The 13546-nt window shown below is 33.2% G+C and overlaps 1 non-coding gene across 1 annotated transcript; it reads right to left on the bottom strand.

Annotated features, from left to right (window-relative positions):
• Window positions 1-9257: 9257 nt before the first annotated feature.
• On the bottom strand, window positions 9258-9329 carry TRNAV-GAC (transfer RNA valine (anticodon GAC)). Its single transcript has one exon. It is a non-coding gene; the product is annotated as a tRNA-Val (tRNA).
• Between the last annotated feature and the right edge of the window lie 4217 nt (window positions 9330-13546).

The raw sequence follows: 13546 nt of genomic DNA, 5'->3' as shown, positions 1-13546 counted from the left end.
GTCTGCCCCAATTGTAAAGTTCAAGGTGTTGTGTAGGAGCCACATCAAGCAAGAAAAAATATAGTTTATTTATATGTAACAATTAATTAGTAATTCGTAAACTTAAATGTACAAATTACTAAAATAAAATTAATAAATAAAAAATAAAGTATTTATCAAGTTGAAAAGATTTCTAAATGAGATTTTTTAAAGTAATAATTAACTCTTATGGGCGAGTAAAACAGCAAACAATAGAAATTATGTAAATAACAAAGCAAACAATGATATCTTGTAATTAATACAATTTTTACAACAAAATAATAATATTTAAATAACATAATATGTAACTTACTTAACTTATAGATGAAGTACATAGTAAATGCTTAAGGGTTGGAATACAATAGGTAAAACCTACATGTTTAATATTGAAACTTTTTAAAGGGTTATTTCAACAATCCGGTTCCTAACAAATTATTATAGGCAATAATTTCTTATCCTTTTTGCTTTGCATAAGAAACCATGTCTTATAAACCTTATTTTATCATTAAAATAATGATCCGGTTCCTACCTAAATTGCCCTTGTTTTTATTCAAATTCCTAAAGGAAAAACATTACATTCGAAAAAAGAATGAAGAAGATTTGTTAAGTCGGAGGACTAAAACAAGTGTCTTTTGTTAATTAAATATTAATTGTCGTCGTTGTTGCATATCGTTGCATATTTATCGCCACCTCATAGTAATTATCAGTCCCAATTATCATACTTTAAATAAATATTGTATATTATCGAGAGTTATTAAAAAACCGTTCATGTGGTGAAAAAATAAATATTTGTGATATAAAAACCGTTCGTGTGGTGAAACAATATTAGATATACATCTCCAAACTACCAACAAACAAATTAATGACCAACATCAGAAGTTCCAACTGACGCCACAAAATTTACAAGGTATGACCTCTTTTCCCACTCCTATTTTCTCCTTGTGATAAACACGATTGTTCATTTTTATTTTCTTGTTTAAAATAACAGTCCATTCGTCGAATACCAATCAATTCGATATACAACACTACCCTTATGCAAAATAGGTACGTATGTTAATATATGATACAAATTGATGATATTTAGTCCTAGGAAACAGTTTAATTCGAGCAGAAACCACTGTGTACCGTATGTACCTTTTGTCTGTGCACGAAATGTCATCCTTATGCAAGTGTTTTCTTTATCTGTTTTAATTTATCCACCCCAATGTTTCACCCCTTGATAAATGACTCCGGAGGGTAGTTGGGCGGGGAGGGGATAGCGGGGGTTGCAAAACGCAAACTTCCTTTAGAATGTCTCGGAACGGAAGTGTGTGTTTTTCATTAATTATTTTGTTTGTTTTTCGTAATAAATTAAGGGTGGTTTTCGGGAGAATTTTTAAGCAAGTTGTGACTTCACCTAAAGGATTTGATAAATTACATGTTGGTATTTATTTTATTCTAGCGCAGACCCGTTTTATTATAGGATTTGTGAAGCTGAAAGTATTTATAAAAATATATTTGCTTCAAGATCATTGCTTTATTCGGATCAGAATCAGGATCGTTGAAGAAATTTACCTATCGAAATCAATCTTAATAAACTTGAAAAATTACTGCATCTATCTAATGAAATTTTAAAAATACAAAACACGTTACAGCCATACTAATTGAACCTTAATACTTTCCCTCGGGGCCTATATCATCTTTTGTAATGCTGTGTTGAGGATCCTTTTATGTAAATGAATGTGACGAAGTTCAGGGAAGGAAAAAGGTATGAAAGGTTGGTAGAACATATGAATCCATCACTCTCAACGCTGTGTAAGGCATCGGGTCGAGAGATTCCGGTACTCCCGATCCGACCTGCTAAGCATCTGGTGGGCAGATGCTTCCACTACCAAGAGCTGGCCAAACCTAACCCCATGGCGTATGTAATGGCAGAATTGTTGTTTATCCAATGAATGGCTCCCGTGGCGGCGGTTCCCATACCCGTCTCCAAAATTATGATTTATCCAATGTTTTTTTTTGTAATTTGTTTTTGGGGTGTTATGCCGTGTTGCGCTAACCTACTTCTTTAGCCAACGTTTCGGACAGCATTGCAGTGTCCATCATCAGGGCAGATGTGTTATTTAACACATAACAAATAAGCAAATAAGAAGGAGTTAGCGCAACACGGCATAACACCCCAAAAACAAATAACAAAAATACTTTTGGCCGTGAAAATCTTAAATCATATTAAATCCAATGTGTTTTATTTTCCTTGGCAGTCAGTTAATTTGGAAATAAAAACATCACCATTATTTCTATAATATACTTTCGTTTCGTACTGTCATAAATATAATTTCTCAAAAGCACATTTTACCGTTCCATATTACATTCAATCGTCCTTCTTGCAAGTGGGTATCTACCCCATAACCTATGGAAGCTAATGTATGGTAAAAATTTGAATAAAGGTATAAAGCGATTTGAAATGTGAAGAACCTAATACCATATTTCGCCTAGCCGCCAAAGGTCGTGACATTTGGATAGTAAAATCAACCCCTGTCTTGTTTTAAGGCTCCGTAACGTGCTAACATTTGCTAAAGGCCACTGCGCACTGTGCGTAAAGATCAGGCAATTCGGTCTTGTAATGAATGCCGGAGTCGCATTACAAGAATCGACCTTTCGTAAATTGAAATACGAAATTTTAATAAGAATTAAAATATTAAAATTCGGAGAACTACGAAAACTACGCGAGAGGAATTTTTATGGAAGAAATCGGGAATGTTCTCGAAGGATATGGAAGAACTTCACACAGGAAGTCTCTCCTTTAAAGATCTCCTTTGGGTATGCTGCGTGAGGGGTCTCTTTGGGGAAAGGAAGGATTTAACATGGGTCTTGAAGATAACCATGCCGTCGGAGGGAGAAAACACAAAGGTCGGCAAATAGTTCCAGAGCCGAATTGTTGACCTTAGAACGAGCCATGTGTACAAATGTTGTGGGCGCGTTTGTCGTGTTTTCCGACTTTTTAAGAAGAAATCAATGACGCTAGTTCCTAGGAGCATCATCCAAAGAAATACCGGTATAAAATGGACAGCATTCCCACCCAACGACTGCCCCTAAAGGTTGCAATCGTTCGGTTAAGATAGATCTATCAAACGAACTACGAGTTTCTGCAGACCTGAAGAGAGGGGATTGGATGTATGACCGTAGGCATAGAAAATGTTAATATTCTTATATATGTAGGCCTCTTTAGTGGGTATTGCATATATAGGTAAGTCATATTTTGATATTCGGCATTAGGACAGGGCATTATTCTTAGTAAAATATTTGTATGGCGGATTTCCAAGCAAGACTAAATTTCTGATGAAAGGTTGTGGTTTCTAACCACGATAAATATTACAAAGTTAGCCTTGAATTTCGTGATACATTGAACATCGACTATGGTCGAGGTATTTTTATTGAATAGTGGTACTGCCTTTACACCAACCCTCTGGAGGCCAATCCATCGCTGGCTGTCTGAAATATCATTTCACAGGGGTGGGTCAACATATACTATTTATAAAATTATAAATATCTAAAGATGTTATATGTAGGTAGGTACTTGTGGAAAAAAATTAATACGGTGAGGTTTGAATTGGGAACAGTGTTCACAAAAACACTTAAATTATGTCGGGCGAAAAATCAGATTTTTTTATTCCGACATTTACCAATCGCCTGGATCCTTTGAGACTGTGGCATCCCCAATCGGGGTATATTGCGAGGCTGAATGTAGTGGGGAGGTGAAGGAAATAAGACAGGGGATGGTGAGAAAGTACTTGGCTATTTAGATCTGGTCACCAAACATTGTCAAAGCCAATTCAAGCAACGTTTCAATTCTGAGGTGTAACCTTTACCAATGCGATACTGATAGTTTCTTCTACTCTGGAATGTGCCGCATATACACTATATTATATTTTTTTAAACTCACTGAAGTACCCGGCTTTACCCGGGCTTTTAACAGTGTTTTTCAAAATCGGATCTAGACAGTAATAATTTTCTTCTTATTTCAAAAGTCAAAATCTATCAAGTAGGGGGTTGGGAAAAGGGGGTGAGGGTGGTTTTTCAAATGATCATTGACTAAAAGTATTCCTAAATTTCTTATCGTCTATAATATGTCAAAGAAAATATAAATACAATTTAAAATATTTGTTTTTGGAAGAAATTGATCCCGAGGCAAATATTATATTTTTTTTACAAATCCTATAATAATTATAATACCCCGCGATTTTTCCTGGGTATGAACAAGTGTTTATATTAAATCCGCCCCTGCAACATCCAGGGTAGCAACTCACGCAATCGACTTATTCACATTATCAAAATTGTTTGACTCCTCATCGGGGGTGCGCGATATAATGGGGTGACTTTCACCCCCATTGCCACCTTTACTATCTGCTGGGTATTTGGTGATCCATCATATCGTACGACAAAACTACACGGAGAAAGTTGACGAGGTAAATAATAAAATCATAATACATGTGGAAACTGGTATTTTTACAATTTTAACAGTTTGAACGTCAAAATCGAACAAAACAAAAAATTGGTATAAAATTTTAAAAATTTGTTACAGATTTGACAGTTTTAACGGAAGATTGATGGTGAAAATTTGAGTTTTTCACGGCCAAAAGTATTAGAGTGATTTATTTTTGATGTATTATGCCGTCACGCTACCTCTTACTTGAGCCAACGTTTTGGACAGCATCAAGAGGGCATCATCATCACATCATCACATCATCACATCATCACATCATCACATCATCACATCATCACATCATCACATCATCACATCATCACATCATCACATCATCACATCATCACATCATCACATCATCACATCATCACATCATCACATCATCACATCATCACATCATCACTTCATCACACCATCACATCATCACATCATCACATCATCACATCATCACATCATCACATCATCACATCATCACATCATCACATCATCACATCATCACATCATCACATCATCACATCATCACATCATCACATCATCACATCATTACATCATCACATGATCACATCCTCACATCACCATCACATCTGCCCTAATGATGGGCACTGTGATGCTGTCCAAAACTCTACATGGCATAATAACCCAAAAATAAATCACTGCAAGATTGATGATGAGTTCAAACATTATTGCAGCGAAAAAAAACATAAATTGATTTTTAATATAAAATTGTAAATTAGAATTGGATAGCCTTGCTATATTACCACGGTTTCAAGCTAAAATTGTGTAAAAAATATATTACACACCATTGGTAACTCTTATGCTATATTAGTTGATATTTTTAATATGCCTCTATTGTAGTGTAAAGCTGTACTAATTAAACATTTTAGCCGTGCATCTTTTAAACGAGGTCGCTGCCTAACAAGTTTTTGTTTTTGTTTCTTCTTCATTACTTTCGTTAACTTTGTACTAATATATATATTTTTTTCATTTGTCCTGTTTAATTGCATAATCTTATAAATTTTATTTTCAAAACGTAGTTCGTTCTTTTTCTGTGGGTTTGCGGCTTTCAAAAATGGGCCCCGGGTACACTCAAGCTTATACGCAAATATTTCTGGTTTATTCTGACTACTCCCTTGTTCTTTCCTTGTGGATAAGCAATCGACTTAAAATTGGTTTAATTAAATTTTAAAATTAAAAATTGAAAATAATGGACGAAAAAGACATCTCTGGTCAGTTTTGGATAGATTTTGCTCTGCAGGTGAGTGATAGCGAATTACAGTCAACTTTGCATTGATCAGATGGATTCATCCGGATTGTATCGTTTCTCAAAAGAGGTCGATTTAAGACTAAAATGATTAAAACAAATTGTCACAATAATGTGGCAGTACGTTTGGAATTGCAATGTGCTAATTCATCTTTATTAAAAATTCTACTCTCTTGAGAGCTGGTTGACATATTATAATCTCATAGTGCGAATGCAAATATATTATTGTGCTGATTTGCCGTCTGCTGCCGAATCTGAAGATCAAGGAGCGGAACTCAATTGCGAGCAAAATTCTGGTGAGTCTTCTGTTTATATGTATTTTGGTGGCTGGTTTATAAGTTGTTGCTTCTCCTGCAGAGTGAATTCAATAATCAATCCATTTTTTCCATAGGGAATGAAAATATTCCTTGATGGTCTGTGTGATTACCAGCCAGATCATCACCACCTTATCATCACCATCATCACCTTTCACTAGCGTGAAAGCTGGCGATGTTTCTGATCTGGTTATTTCAATGTATGCTCTTCGGTGTTCAATATACGACTGATGGCATAGTTATAATATCCTTAATATTAGTGTACGAGCTCACCCATAGATGACATTTAGCTGTCGATTATTGTACAGACCGAGTGCATGAAAAATAAGTAGAGAACCTCCAAGTCGGGGTCCATATTACTTCAACCTCCTACTATTTTTTTGTTGTGCATGTTTTTATTTAGTATAAAAAATAACATTTTTATATTACGTATAAGCCTTTAGAATGACTTGCACGTTCAACTTATTTCTATGACATTTAGGCACATTTTATACTACACCTAAAACTTAGTATTTTAATTATATTTAGGCATAAGCCACGAAAAGATGCAAAGGCTTTTATATGTCGGTAGTTCGTAAAATTTTTTGAATCCTTTAAAATAAAGGTTATTTTGGGCTCCCGTTATTTTTTTTCAGCTTAAATATAAATGTTAAGATATTATAAATTATACGCTATCTCACACTTGATATATCCAGTTGTTTCTACATATTAATTATCTAAGAAAACATACTAAAATTCAATTAAGATTACAATTCGTTTAAGATATCAGAGTCCATGGTCAATCTATCACATTAAAAGACTAATTGTTTTATTGAAGCTGGAGATATTTTTAATAAAAATTGATGCACCAACAAAAAAAAATCTAATACAACTTCAGACTTAATCATTATCAAGTTCATGGTAACCTGAAACCCTAGCTTTCCGAGTGAATAACAAAGAGTTTTTGTATAATGTGATGCAGTTGGTAGTTGGTGTGATTGTAGATGCATAAGGACACAGATGGCTATGGTTTGAAAGATGTGTTAGGAAGCGTCCCTCAATAATCAAATATTGAATTAGATTTGTCATCGGACTACGACACCAACTACACGGTGTTGTATTGTGTGCTGGGGTGGATCACACCAAGAGCTTTATTAAATAGAATTGATTCATTTTTTTACTTATTTTGGTAATTTTGAATAGGAAGCATCGTTGTTGTTGGTTTTTTAAGTGAATACCGCACAAGAATGCCAACAGCTCACAACCGTCAGGAGCCAGGAGACTATGGCATTCCAAATAACTTGGAGTATGATGTGAGGCTGAATGTAAAGAGAAGAGAAAGGAGATAGGGAAGACGAAGTACCTATACAGATCTGGTCACCAAACACGACTAGATTCGTTTCACGCAACGTTTCAATTTTGGATGGTGGTCTAGGGTGCCGCAAATATACTATATATTAAAATAAATTTACTTACGTACGTAGGGATTTAAAACCGTGACCTGTGGATTCGTTGTTGAGAGCCTTCCCTTTCGACCACAAAACTAAATAATATGTCAATTCGTTGTGAGTTCAAGAACATTGGTTTTCATATTTTGCTTTTAATCATAATAGGTCTATACGGCATAATAATCCATAAAATAATAATGAAAATCTCAAATCAAAATAATGTTTACGTAAAAGCTGTAAAAATGAGTTATTTTTTTATATTATACGACCATACAGGATTTTAATAGATGTGCCATACATAATAATTTAGTAATCGAGAAGTAAAATTTGCTATTAAAATTATATAGAACCAATAGGCAAAAATAGTACTGTGCCAACCTTAATTATTATTGAGATATGTTTTTTTATATATTTTAATTGCCGGCAACCCGGGCGTTTATTGCAATAACATAATCAAAATTACAAACATGAAAGTAACCCGCCTCACTAGAAGATTTCTGTTCTGAGGCGGGTACATTTATACAAATACGTATATATCAATATATACATGGAGCATTCCATATATAGTTACATACATATTTATTAACATAAAAACAGGAATTTCGTAGGAACTTTAAATTTACTAAATGGTAGCGTTTAAATCTCATAATAATAACATATCAAAAAATAGTTTAAACAACAGTATTAGGTATTGATAAACTAGGCATGCGTAAAACATAAGCAGTTTTAATAAGAAAGAGTAAATCTCTATAAATGTAAATAACACAAGGATGTAAATAAGGAATGAGAATTAAACTCAGAAAGAATTGCTAGTAACTTGCTGATGCATGCCCTTTTTTGTGTAGTAACCATGTGTTGAAATGTTGTAAACTTTTTGGGTGTTTATGAGTGTTGCAATAAGTGGTTTCTTTTAGGAATGTGTTGAAGATGAAAGGTGGTAGGAAGGATTCGTGCTTTTTGGCAAAGGTTGAATTAATTTTTGATTCTGTGATTTTGCCCTTGTATTATGTGAGTGAGTTACGTGGCATGGTGAGGATTTTATGCAGTTTATTTGAATGATATTTTTAATGAATAATTTCCCAATATCTAGTATATTATTTGTAATAAGGAGATATTCCGTTGAATGCATATATGGTTTTTCGAACATAATCCTAATTAATGTTTTATGAGTTGTGTTGAGGGGCTTAAAAAACTTGTCAGCGGCTTCCCCCCCAGGCTGATAAACCGTACGTTAAAAGGCTTTGACATAGCGGGAAGTAAACATTTTTTATATGTTTTTGTGACATGATGTTTCTTATCGTTTACAGTCTTTTTGTAACTATATTCCACGTAGTTAAACACATCTAAAATTTTTGTGAAAATATTTCCAACTGCATGCAATTTAAGTACAAATCATATTAAACTTAGGGTGTGTTGAAGCCCTGTCCCTACCAACGCCCACCATGAAGTGCTGTAAATTAGCCCTCAAATGCGGTGAAGGGGTGAAAGTGCGCACAGTTTGTTATTATTATTCTGGAGTGTGACGTAATGAGGGCATGCAGTGAACACTGAACAGTTCTTCAATATAGAGTGGTTGATTGGGTGGCCTGATTTGGTGGAACGATTGAATAGTAATAATAATCACAGGGTTATGGTGTTGAATATAATGAGAGTAATTTTATTTTATTTTTTGGAATAACTAATGAGTAAAACCTCAAATTGTAATATTTCATTATTGAAGACAATGTAAGAGATTCCTAAATGAAAATCTGAAATAGAAAAATCAGAAAAATATAGGTCACATCTGGGACTCGAACCCAGAACCCTTGCCTTGTCGGGGCACCGCTCTACCACTGAGCTAATGGGACCCTATCTCATTCGGTCATATTTAACTGTATCATACTTCGAATAATAACTAACAACATTGCCTTAATTTTTTTCAGCCCACATTTTTATTGGCAGCTATCTTTATGTATCATCGCAAGATTTAACCCGAACTAAATGTAATCTAGACAGTGTCTTTAGATAAACATATCTTATTTTTATTTTAATGTGCGACATCTATTGACTTTTTTTGCAAGTCTAGGTATGGAGATGCCAGCTGTTTGAAGCCAGTCGGGCAATGATTTTGACACTTGGAATTTCGTGAGGTATTATGAAGTGGGGTATATATCCTTTCAAATGATATGATGATGATAGACAATTTTGAAAACAGCGTCAAAATATGGCAAATTAAATGTAAAGATGAGGAAAACATAATAATCTGCAGTCAACAAACATGAAGATAAGGAAGTCAACAAACATCAAAAGGAGATATGCAAACACAAAGACGAAGAAATCAACAAATCCATGGTATTGTGTTAACACCCCACTAACCCTTCAGTACTTTCATTACTTTTGTGCAGTTTACAATGTTTTCTGTATATTTAAAATGCGCTATATACATATTATTTTAAAAAATTTCATAAAAACAAATACTGTTTTAGAAACAAGATAAAATTATATTCCCAGTGTATGTATTTAAGGCGATGCCATACGTAGTAATTCAAAATCATGTGTTTTTGGTTTGAATACTTAGTCGCCTATAAATGTTTCAGATGCTTTCATTAAATACTGCGAGTAGAATACATCTTGGCCTTTGAAATGATCAATAATGAATATTTTTTAGGTAAGTCTTTTTATAAGCCCAGAAAAAAATAATGTAATGGCCTATGAAAACTACTTTAAGGTTCAAAATCTCCTACTTACGAACCCATATTCGGTTATGATTTTATTGTATAATGTGGTAAATTAAGTTATTTATAAAATGATCGAAAAAAATATATTTATGCCTGAACATCCACAAAATAAAATAAAAACCGCTTTTTGGACATGTTTTTTTCTTGCATAAATCAAAACAGGTGGATGGTGTTAAGCGGGAATTTAAACCTTATCGCCATTTACGTAAGGGTTGTTATTGATTGCGGCTCAATTTAAAATATTACACGACGTAGTGCATCGCCTTAATATAAACATAACTATTTCTAAATAATAAAATTTTAATATCAAACGTGAAAAATGTTGTCAATAACGCTAATTTTTTCTTAATTTTTTTCTCCAATCATAGAAAAATTGAGAGAACTTAATATTTCAAAAATAGGTTCGTTTTTTTTGGGAAATTTGTAAGAAAATTGTACTTTCATTTTTATTTCGTTCATATAATAAAAAATAATAAATATATCTTAAAGTTAAACCGATTGTTACGATAGCGGCGTGGAATATAAATTATTCATTTTGGCTATTTTTAGGATTTTATTAATGGATTGTAGTATAAATATGTGAGGTAAACTGGAAAGAATGATTATTTTTCTTTCTAAAGTAAAAAAAAGTTTTTCCGCGTCATACAAAAAAAGATAAAAATACTTTTATAAAATATGGCCGCCCGGTCATATATGACCATCAAACGCTAGAGCGGTTAAACGCAGTAATTTAAATTCAATGTAGAAAAGGCAATTTTTCGTAAGTAAAAAATAACCATTACATGTTTTTACTACGCCACATTAACCACGCCCATAAACCAGGAGACAACAACTAACTACTGTTTATATTTCATTAACGAAATCTGCAAACTTTTGATATTTGTCTGATTCCGGTGAGATCGTCTCACCCGTCTCCCTCCCACCCCACCGCCTTCCATCGCTCCATCCCACTTCTTCTCTCCGCAAAATATCTAATGACAAAATAATTGCTTCAAGTTTATTGCTGGCAGATTTCAAAGGCAGCGCCGTAAGGAAGGGATTGTAAAACTTCAGGAATTTACGATAAACTGGATCTATTAAGGGAATAGTAAGCAGAATTTTCCTTAATAGATACAATAAACTGGATCTATTAAGGGAATAGTAAGCAGAATTTCCCTTAATAGATACAATAAACTGGATCTATTAAGGGAATAGTAAGCAGAATTTTTATTTATTTATTTATTATTATTACACGCCCTAATGGGCTTTTACACACTACAAAGTTTAATAGTAGAGTATCACAGTTATTATAAATTCTACAAAATTAAAGCATAATACAACGAAAAAAGAAAAAATATTAAATGTTACAACAAAAGCATATAATAAAATAAGATACATTAGTAAAAACGATAAGAATTCTCACATAAATAGATATTCAAAATAAAAATAAAAAATTATTTATTGCGGAAATTATAAATGTCTATTTGTGTCTCGATATATAAAAGAATTGAAATAAACAATATTTATATTGATTATTTTTAAGATGAAATATATCTCCCAGATCAGAGTATTTATTTCCGAGACTGTGAAGTCTTGGAATCGGGGAATTTTGATAAGATCCTGGTGTTGTAAAAATAAAAGGGTAATAAATTTCGGCAAGATCTTTTGGGTATGTGGATGCTGATTGATTGGAGTAACTCAGGACAGTCAATTTTGTAATGAAGTATTTTATGTAGTACTATTAAATCTGTGTTTATTCTTCTTTCTGAAAGTTTTAATAGGGACAATTTATCTAGTAAGTAGTTATAATCAATGTTTTCTATAGGAATATGCAATTTATAGTTTATATACTTCAGGAACTTATGTTGAATCTTTTCAATATTATCGGAATGAATATTGTAAAAGGGAGACCATAACGTAGAGTTATACTCTAGTTGGCATCTAACAAGGGTTTTTTGTTTTGTGAAATTCAAGCAGTATTGGACGCAGAAGGTAGGACTTTTTATATATTTTTTAATGTTAAACCGCATAAGAGTCCTGACTGCTCCCAACCGTCTGGAGCAAGTGACACTATATCATCCCCAATTGAGGTATGTTGTTAGGCTAAGTTAGGAAGACAATGGTGGGGAAGTACCTTGCTGTTCATATCTGGTCACCAAACACGGCTAAAGCCATTTCAAGCAAAGTTTCAATTCTAAATAGTGGTCTTACACCAAGGCGATACTGAAACTATCTTCCACTCTGGGACATACTGAAAATTTACTATTTATTATTTTTAGTAAATTAGTAAATTATGAAATAACACAAATTATTCTAATTAAATTTACTTGTGCGCTCCGGGATTTAAACACGCACCCTCTAAATAGAGAGAAATACGAAAAAATCGAAAAAAAATCACCCGATGCTTATCTAACCCAATCTCACTTTTGTGGAGGGAATAATAGAGAACTAACCATCATACTATTTCCCCGGAGAGGTAGGCAGAGAGATCGGACCGCCAAACAACACGGACTTGACACACACTTCTTGCCTCGTTCACGTTCATACATCCTCTTCTATTATTCTAACTCTTGACATGACCCGACTCAAATATCTGATTCACTTGATGGTGCCATGTCTTCCTCGTGCGTCCCCGCTTCTTTGTCAACCTCCCTTATCAAATACATACAAAATGTCACGCACCATAATATATAATTCAGTAAATATCTACAGCCTTCATAGATATGTGATGAAATAGACATTAAGAGGAACGGGGGTTTTCAAATTCTTGACCTAACTAACTTAATTTTGTCGGCTGAAACAAAAAAAATATTTTGAATATTTTATATATATATTTTGTACCTACATACTGTGTGGATCAAATTCAACAATATATTTTTTTTTATATATGTGTTTTAAACAGTCATTTCCTGCACTATTTGCTAGTGTAATTTCTTAAATATTTTTATAAATGTATGTAAAAGACTTAATAGGAGTAAAATAAATAAATAAATATTTTTTTTAATCAAAAGTTATAGCAAATATTGCCTATATGTTTATCCGAAACACTATCTAGGTTACAAACCAATGTCATAAGAAACTTTATTTCCATTAAAGAAGGTAGGAGCCAAAACTACAAGAAAAAATAGTTGCAAGATGATATTGTTAATTCTGAATTGGAAATATGACGCTTAATAAATAGGTCTGAGTGGTTGAGTTGTTTAAGACGCCTGTCTTGGAAAGACAAGAAATCTTGAGTTCAATTCTTAGGTGTCACCGTTATCAATTTGTTTTTTCTGTGTCTTATTCTGTTTCATGTTTCATTTAGATTTATTAGTATTAAGTTTTGTATGAAAAGGGCCGCGTAGTCGTTCTTCCTAAGCCTATCT

The sequence above is a fragment of the Hesperophylax consimilis genome, chromosome 2 (assembly GCF_061612785.1).
Source record: "Hesperophylax consimilis isolate HC1 chromosome 2, BYU_Hcon_1.0, whole genome shotgun sequence".
Lineage (NCBI taxonomy): Eukaryota > Metazoa > Arthropoda > Insecta > Trichoptera > Limnephilidae > Hesperophylax > Hesperophylax consimilis.
The sequence above is the reverse complement of the archived record's forward strand: the minus strand, read 5'-3'. Positions and strand labels throughout refer to the sequence as shown.